Genomic DNA, 6,098 nt, shown 5'->3' on the forward strand with positions numbered 1-6,098 from the left:
TCTGTTGCCCAGGCTGGTGTGCAGTGGCACGATCTCAGCTCACTGCAACCTCCACCTCCTGGATTTGAGCAATTGTCCTGCCTCCGCCTCCCGAGTAGCTGGGACTACAGGCGTGCGTCACACCCGGCTAATTTTTGTATTTTTAGTAGAGGTGGGGTTTCACCCTGTTGGGCAGGCTGGTCTCGAACTCCTGACCTCAGGTGATCCACCCAACTCAGCCTCCCAAAGTGCTGGGATTACAGGCATGAGCCACCGCGCCCGGCCCAAGTATCCATTTTTATGCTTAGGTTTGAGGAAGCACACATAGGATGCAGAAATGTGATCGGACAAAAAGGGTATGAGCTAATGCTAATAGACTGAATGGTGAAGCCCAGCAAGACCTGTCCAGATTGCTCTCGGCCTCTCTGTTGCAGGATCTCTTCCTCCCAGGAATGGGGTGGGACCCCTCTGCAATGAGGGCCTTACTACCTACTATCAAACAAAGTAGCTCAGATCATTTCTTTATTGCCAGTTCTTACCCAGAAAGTCAGGAGAAAGAGTAATATTTTTAAGTTATATGGCTGGCTTTGGGGAGAAGGGTTCTAGTTTCTATGACCTGCCTTGGAAAAGAGGGATTCACTTTGGCCTGCCTCAGGAGAGAATGAGGGGTGAGAGACAGGAGGTCAGAAAGAAATTTTGCCTCTGAGGCCTTCACTTTGGGGTATTGTTTTCTGAGCCCCAACAGCAGAAAAGGGTGTATGTCTGTAAACCAAGGCCCTTGGAGCCTGGGACTTCTAATCACTCCCACCCCTCCTTTTGGCCTCTCCCCAGTGAGGTGTGCTGGAAAAAATACCGGACTCAAAATCATGAGACTGGGTTTTGATCTCAGATCTGGGCTGGCTATCTGTGTGTCACTAGATGATTCAGCATACCTCCATGGGCCCCCAAATAAGAGAATTTATTAGCACTGGGCTTTGTTTTTGCTTCCAAAGTGGTCACCAGGTTCTGGTTTCTTCCCCTTCCTGGACTGCCTCTCCCTTCTACCTGAGCCCTGCCCAGCTCAAATCTCACACCTCCTCCACAGCCCCCTGGAAACCAAGCAGTCAAGTATCCCCTCTCCCCGCTAAATCTCAACAGCTCTAACCAGGCAGTCTCCAGGGTTGGAGGCTGCCCACAGTCCTCAGGATCTTGGATTTGCAATCCTTCCCCTACTGCCATCCTCCCGACTAGTGCTTCAGCTCCTGGAAAGCAGGAAGCACAGGCCCTGAGAAAAGTAGGTGCCCAACAGAAGGCCTATGGGTAAGGCTGAATCAGGATTCCCGTTGGATGTGATTTTACCAGTGTGCCTGGGATCCAGGCAGGGCCACGTTCAAGCTACCTGGGTGCTCCACTCACTAAGGACAGGAGCCAGGAGTGGGAATCTAAATTGCCACATCCCTAGAGATGGGCCAGGCACTCCTAGCTTGAACACTATTTGCCAACTCAAAGTACACTTGAGATTAGCAAGGCCAGGGGGCAGGGGGGCACACAGCGACCACAGGGGAAAGACAAGAACTGCTGTTGTGGGCTGGCTACTCCTGAGGGTATTCTCTCTGGCTGGGCATCCTGTCTATCCTGGATATGGTGACTGGGGATTGTAGACTACAGCGCCAGGAGGTGGCCTCCAAACCCCTTCTTGCTGGCTGGTCCCCGCTCCCCAAAAAGTGATCCCCAGAAGTAACAAAGAAGGGGAAAGGAACAAACATCTATGGAACACCTGGCATGTGCAGGCGCTTGGCTGAATATGCACATCACATTTAATCCTCACCATAACCATGCAAGGTGAATCTTATCTCCATTTTACAGGCAATGAAGTCAAGGCTAATAGGGGAAGCAGGCCCATGTCCAGCATCAGAAGCAAGAGATTCCACAAGTCAGTCAGGGCTGGTGGCAAAACTGTGGATTTCTTCCCGTGGAGGGGAAAACACAGACCATGTAGTAGAAAAAAGGATTCAACAGGAAGTTCTGGCCAGGGATCAGGAGCATCCCCTGACGGCTCTGTCACCAGCTGCCCCCTCCCTAGCCCAAGTAGGGACACTTAATACACTGGACAAAGCTCAACACTCCAGCTCTACTGCTGGGAGTCGAGTGGCATCAGTGTTCAAGACACTGGGCCTGGTACCAGCTGGTCCAGTCTCCACCCCTACTGCCCAGCAAACAGGGCCACTAACTGTTCAGAGAAAGCTAGGCTGGGTTTTTTTTTTCTGGACACCAAAGAACAGTGCAAAAGATCCTAAGGGTTGGGGAGGGAGGACAGAGCAGAATCCCAATTTCAGGGCACCCTCCCTCTGCAGTTTTCCTAAAAATAACAACAAATAACTGTTTGCATAGAAGGTTCTTAACTTCTCATGATATACATTCATGTTCGTGGTACCCTTTTCCAGCCTGAGGGGTATACTCTGGGAAGGTAGGCTAGGTAGGGGTTTCTGCACTAATTAAATACAAGTCACACAGTAGCAGAGTAGTAGACAAGAGACATGGACATCCAATCTTGGTGTGATCTTTGCACAGGACCACAAGTTCAACTGCAGATGTGTCCTTCGTAGCTTACATACAGTTATCTATGGGCTAATTCCCTTGCTAAGAAACTCTGGTTTCTAAGTGTAAACCACAATGATTGGCTCCATTGTCACCAAATAACAGCAGCTGACATTTATCAAGCTCTTTTTACAAGCAGCTGCTGTGCTCAGAGCTTTACCTACATCAGCTTATTTAATCCTGGAAATACTGTGAGGTAGGTACTATTATCCTCATTTTACAGAGGAGGAAGTTGAAACAGTTTAAATAACTCGCACAAGAGGAAATCAGATTCAAATCATTTTGCCAAAGCTCAGTCTCTCAACGGACTCCCCAAAGTCCAGGAGACCTTGTTACCCAAGAAATAAGGTCTAGAGCAGAGTTTCGTTTTGTTTTTTAAGAGCAAGGCCCAAGAAGAGAGTCCCAGGCTATGCACTGCTGTCCATTCAGTCCCAAATGATTGATATAATATATAGTTGGTACTAACATTTATTGAGCACTTATTATGTGTCAGACACACAGTTTAGTACTCTATATATAACAGTGAATAAAGCTGTAATTTTTAGACTTTATATATTACGTAATTATATGTTTATAAATTTTATGTCTGTTATAATCTACTTAACAAAGCTATACAGTAAGTATTATCCCCATTTTGCAGCCGGGAATACTGAGGCTTGGACGAGGTTAAGTAACTTGCCAAGCTGGTGGAGCTCACCTAGGGAAGCAGCCAATATAGTAACTGTCTTTCAGGCGGGGCACGGTGGCTCATGCCTGTAATCCCAGCACTTTGGGAGGCTGAGGCGGGCGGATCACGAGGTCAGGAGATTGAGACCATCCTGGTTAACACGGTGAAACCCTGTCTCTGCTAAAAATACAAAAAATTAGCCAGGCGTGGTGGTGGTGGGCGCCTGTAATCCCAGCTACTTGGGAGGCTGAGGGATGAGAATCGCTTGAACCCAGGAGGGGAGGCTGCAGGGAGCTGAGATCGTGCCATTGCACTCCAGCCTGGGCAACAAGAGTGAAACTCCATCTCAAAAAAAAAAAAAAAAAAAAAGACAGAGAGAAACTATCTGATAGTCTGGGTTTTTATCCATAATGTTGACTTATCAGGCTGTGACATCCAGATGATAGTGCTTAAAGTCTTCAAGTTAACTTTACTTTGAGTCTTCAGACCAGCCCTGCCCAGGCTGAGAGCTCCAGTTTGGGTAAGGGGAGAGCGGGAGGGAGGCCTCCACTATCCCTCCACCACCCAGTGGCCTGGAAGGGGCTCAGGAGACCACCAGGGATCACTGCCTACTCCTCCTCCTCCTCCTTCAAGGTTATTCAGGGAGCCAGGAGGGACGGGGAAGTTCACCACACACTCCATGAATACATAGGAAAACTCCCCCTAACACACACCCACTAAATTGGGGCCTCTCTGTCCACAGCTGTACATTCATCCACAGCTGTATTTGTATCTTCAAACTCATTCTGCTGACTCAAGCTCCATTTTCTGAGCACTTTCAGAATAACAGAGTCCTGGCTCCACGACAGGCCTGGTGGGAGGAGATAAGGGAGGAATGAGGGAATGGGACTGATTCAACAGAATGGCCTGTGACCTCAAATTACGTCCCACTTACCCCTACAATATGCTGCTCTATGGGTTTCCTCAGGCTTCCAGTCTAGCCTGGGCCTCCCGGGCCCTTCCCACTCCCAGCCCATAGGCCAGCCTGTTCCCCAGCCCTGGGGCAGGTGAGTCCACACCAAGGTGGTCTCTGCTCTGAAAGGAGATCTGCTAAGTGCATCAGGAAAGGTAGTCCGAAGCCCCTAAGACCTCAACCCCACCCCTGAGCAAAGTTCCAGGACCCCAGCAAGGGTCACTCTGGGCCCTGGTCAACTGGCAATGCCCGGCTGCAGACTCCAGGGCAGCAAGACAGCAGCTGGGCTATTCTTAGTCTCTGCTCCACTGGGATGGGGTCTGTGTAACAGCTGAAAGGCGAGTCCTCACCAGGTACCCAACATGCCAAACCCCTCCCTACCCCCAACTCTGGCCCCTTGGAAAAAGAGGAAGCATAGGGAACACGCCCCGGGGTGGGGAAAAGCTGAACAGGTCAAGAGTGTCTGTCAGGAAGATGGAGGCTGATTCAGAGGTCAAGGGCAAGAGCAACTCACAGGACTGCAGTGCCTAGGGGGAGCGAAAGACTACAGGAAGGCCTGACCCGCACTCCGGAGAAAACCTGCAGGTCCCTGGGGGTTTTCCAGCAAGCCTGCTTAGGCCCACAGCTCTGAGAAGCTGCACGGGATGCCCAGGTACCACCACATCACACCTGTTTGCCGTTTGCAGAACTCTCTCCTTCCCTACCTGAGACCAGGGAGGCGAGGAAAAAACAGCGGCCTTTCTCTCCCCACAGAGGGGGAAACTGAGGCTGAAAAAGGGTCACAGTAACACACACACACACACACGGTCCAGCCCCAACTCTGTACCCAGAGCTCGCCCCAGGTCTAAAGTCCAAGAGGGCTCCGTCCCCTTTCCCTCTCTTAATAACTCTCTCACTCTTCCTCAAGAAAGCCGAACCCGGCCTGAGCACCCCGAGCGCCGCGGCAGTCGGGCCCCGTCCCGAATCCCCCAAATCCCGGACTGTGCGCGCCACAGTGACTCATCCTGCCCCTTTCCGGTGAAGCCCAGACAAGAGAAGAAAATAAACGCAACTTTCCAAAGAAAAGTCTGAAGCGGGAGGCTGCAACAGGAGCGAGCGGCAGGTCAGCCAGCCGTCGGCCCGGCCCGATCCGGCCAGGGGCTCCGGGGAGGGGCCGCTCCCCGCCCACACCGCCCCCCGGCCTGGGACAGCGCGGGCACCTCCTGCCTGCCCGCCCTCCGCGGAAGAAAGCACAGCTCAGCGGGGACCCGTGCAGGCGCCCGGCACTCGGCAGCCGCCCCGGCAGAGCGCGTGGGACGCGCCCTTCTCTGGGATTCGCGCGGGGCTCGGCGCGCAGCGCCCCGGACGGCCGCGGCGCGGCCCCATCCCGCGGGGCGCAAAACACGCGACACCGCGGAGCTCGGCTGCGCACTGCTGCTCCCTTTCCCGCGCCGGGACCCTCACCCCTGGGAGAGGAGGGGCCGCGCTCCTACCTGGCCTAGGCGCGTGGCTGTCACCCGGAGCCAGCGCGTGCAGACTGGTTTCCCCCCTCTTTTCCTTCCCCACCACGCGCGCCAGCCGGCGGCTTTTAAATCTCCAGGTTACTCCGCGGGGGGAGAGAGCATGCGCGCTGGGACTGCCAGGAGGGGGGCGGGGCGAGGCGGGACGGAGGTGGGGGGTGCTGCGAGGGGGGATAGAGGGGTGGGGCTGGTACCCAGGGGAAGAAAGCGGGAGGTCTCTAAGCTGGCTTTGTAGCCGCGCCGCGACGGGCAGCCCCCGCGTGGCTCCCAGACTGCCCTATCATTACCTAGGGCAGGGCACCGCCCCCTCTGTCGCTTGCCACCAAACATTTAGGTGAAAGCTACCCGGCTTCGCGGGGCACCTCCTCTCCCCTCCTGGGAGCCAGTCTGCTGCGGCCATTACCCAGGCGTGCCATTCTGGCCA

At 53.7% G+C, this 6,098-nt stretch overlaps 1 protein-coding gene across 1 annotated transcript in view; it reads right to left on the reverse strand.

Annotated features, from left to right (window-relative positions):
- SLC45A3 (solute carrier family 45 member 3) overlaps nt 1-5,868 on the reverse strand; it is a 24,375-nt gene extending 18,507 nt beyond the window's left edge. The window contains exon 1 of the mRNA XM_023186857.1: nt 5,648-5,868. The gene's annotated coding sequence lies outside the window, so the exon portion shown is untranslated. The remainder of the gene's footprint in view (nt 1-5,647) is intronic.
- Nucleotides 5,869-6,098: the final 230 nt, after the last annotated feature.

This window comes from Piliocolobus tephrosceles, chromosome 1 (genome assembly GCF_002776525.5).
Source record: "Piliocolobus tephrosceles isolate RC106 chromosome 1, ASM277652v3, whole genome shotgun sequence".
Lineage (NCBI taxonomy): Eukaryota > Metazoa > Chordata > Mammalia > Primates > Cercopithecidae > Piliocolobus > Piliocolobus tephrosceles.